Genomic DNA, 3,121 nt, shown 5'->3' with positions numbered 1-3,121 from the left:
ATATATTATATGTTTATATATATTTATATATATGAAACCCAAAATTCCCTAGGAAGGTAACTTCATTGTTAGAAACAAAATAGACTTTATAGATTAGTGTAGGGAAAAAACGAAAGTTGAAGGGCCATTTAAAAAGAGCAGCATTCCCAAATGTTCTATGTAATTCTAGTGTCGTTAGTATTCCTGGGGGTAACAAAGGCTTCTGGACCAAAGAAGTTTAGAAAATGCTACATTCTACATCCCCCGCCCCTTCGTTGTTTTCAATGTATATTAGCATATTTTAGGCTCAAAGGTGTCCTGCAATAGAAATTTGTTTAATTTTGTTTTAAGCCAGCTCTCCATATTTATGTAGGTGCAGGACATAGTTTAGGAAACACTAGAATAGAATTTTGGCAATCATTCATTCTCTTTTACCTTCGCTTAATAAATAGTTAATAAAAATTCAAGCCTCTATTATCTCCTGAACTAACTTACACAGTATTTTTGAATACCTGTTACATACCTATAAAAGGCCAAAAAAAGTATGAAACTAAGAATATAGGCAGTAAAAGAATGGAAGGAGGAGAGAAGCAAGTAGCAGCCATTAACTAAAATTAGTAGTACTGATTAGTTTGTAGATAAAGAAGAGAGCTGATGATGAAAAGACCAGATTGGGATAGGGGGTAGACAGACAGGACCTGCATATGAGTCATCACCTGTGGGTATTGCCAGCTCCCAGACCTCAGGACTCATGGACACCAGCATGCCACACCGAAGGTTGTTGGCTGGAATGGTTCAAGATTTTAATAATGTGTCATAGCCACCTAGTGCAGGGTTCACAAACTCAAATTTCTTTAGGACCGTGATGAAGTATACATGCTGTTTTCATACGGAAAACATGAGCTCTGTTTTGCCAGACGTTCTGATTTTTCAAGCAGAGGAGGAAACACAGATGGTCCTGTGGAATTGTCTGATGTTTGAACACTGACTGTAGTTTTTGTATTGCTTTGTTAACCAAAACTGGGGAATACTGGGTGAGGACATGGGAACTCTCTTACATTTGCTGATGGGAGTAAGTTGGTATAAGAAATGTGGCAGTATCTAGTAAAATTGAAGCTGTGCAAACATAAGACCCAGCAATTCCACTTCTAGGTGTATGCCCTAGAGACAGACACTAGCCGCGACCTCCATGTACCATGCTCAAGGAGATGTTTATGGGTGAATATCTGCACTGTCTATAATAGTCTCCTAGGTAAGTGACAGAGAAGTACATATAAAATGATTTATATAAATTTTATAAACAACATTAAAATAGTGTCTGTGTTGTTTATGCTTATACAAATATATAGTAAAAGTATAATATGCAGGTAGAAAAGAGATACAGCAAATTCAGAATTGTTGCCTATAGGAAATGGGGGTAGAGAAGCTATGTGCACTAGGAAGCCATTGAAGATTTTAGGCAGAGAAGGGGTGTGGCAGGATCTGATCTGTTTTTGAAGGTCACTCTGGCTGCTGCATCATAGGGGAACAAGAGAAGTGAGGAGAGTACTTAGAAGGTTTTAGTCACAGTAGTCCTGCGCCCTGGTGGGAGAGAGGTGGCTTGAATTCCAAGTATAGTGGAGATTTTCTCAACCTTGGCACTGTTGACATTTTGAGCTAGGTGATTCTTTGTTGTGGAGGCTCTCCTGTTGCACCCCACGACTGAGAACCTCTAGCCTGAGCTGTATATTGGGAGGTTAAAATTAAAATTTCTAATCCATTTTAAGAGGAAGAGATCAGATAGAGCTTGAGTTAGTGGGAAAAGAATTAGTGGAGGAGGTGAGATTTGAGGTGATTTTTGCAAGAGAATGGAACAGACACAGTCATTCCAGAGACACTAAACTTTGACTATTTTAAAACTTAACAAAAGCTTTTCTTTAATCTTATATTCCCCTGCTCCTACTTCTTTGTAAGATTCTTGTGAGAGAGCTGTATATAGGCTCTTCACTTCTCTAGCATTTAGTTCACTCAACAGCTCTATTGCTCACACCAGGGTCCTTGGTGACCTCCTAGTTACCAAACCCAATGGAATCTTTCCAGTCCATCTACCATTGACCTCTCCACCCCATTTGTTTTCCATTTTTAAAATGATTTCCTCTTACACAGTCAAAAGTGCAGATCACAATGTATGTTGAGATGTTAATCTGTATGTTGATATAGTTTGAAAAATTGTACGTCCTTTGTATCATAGAGTATTGGACAGCTGTTACAATGTGGATTATTATCCATGTTCTGTAAAAGTGAATTGTATGTATTAAGTAAGAAAAACAGGTTTCAGGTCCATGTAGTTAATATACTCTCCCCTGTAAGTAACACACATATATATATTCATGAACATCAGTTTAGAAAAAGGCTGGCAGGAAATGCACTGAGATGCCAGCAGTCATTTTCCTGACAGTGTATTACTTTTATAATTGAGGCAGGGGGCAGCGTATTGAAAACATTGGTTTATCTAGTTCCCCCTCTGTTCTCTTCCCTCTGTGTGCATTCTCCATGGATGATCTCATCTGTACCCTACACACCAAGGACTCCAAGTCTAACTCGACCAATCGAGTCCTCTTTCAGACTGACTTTTAGACTTGCATACCTATTGATCTAGATAGATCCACTGAGATGTCTGTCCCATGAACATCTGTCAAAATCAACATGTCCAGAAGTGAAGTCATCGTATTCCTTGTTACCCACTAGCTGTTTCTTTTACCCTCCCTTTCCCAGTCACTGGCACTCCATATGTATCCTGTCATCCGAGCCAGAAACAATCCTATAGACTCTTCTCCCATTCCCTCCACATCCAATCCATGTCCTAGATTTGTGGCCAGGCACAGTGGCTCACACCTGTAATCCCAGCAATTTGGAAGGCCGCAATGGGAGGATCACGAGGTCAGGAGTTCGAGACCAGCCTGTCTAACATGGTGAAACCCCGTCTCTGCTAAAAATACAAAAATTGGCTGGGCGTAGTGGCGCACGCCTGTAATCACAGCTACTCAGGAGGCTGAGGCATGAGAATCGCTTGAACCCAGGATGTAGAGGTTGCAGTGAGCCAAGATCATGCCACTGTACCCCAGCCTGGGCGACAGAGTGAGACTCCGTCTCAAAAAAAAAA

This window comes from Rhinopithecus bieti, unplaced genomic scaffold (genome assembly GCF_001698545.2).
Source record: "Rhinopithecus bieti isolate Rb0 unplaced genomic scaffold, ASM169854v2 scaffold_7529, whole genome shotgun sequence".
Classification (NCBI taxonomy): Eukaryota; Metazoa; Chordata; class Mammalia; order Primates; family Cercopithecidae; genus Rhinopithecus; species Rhinopithecus bieti.
The sequence above is the reverse complement of the archived record's forward strand: the minus strand, read 5'-3'. Positions refer to the sequence as shown.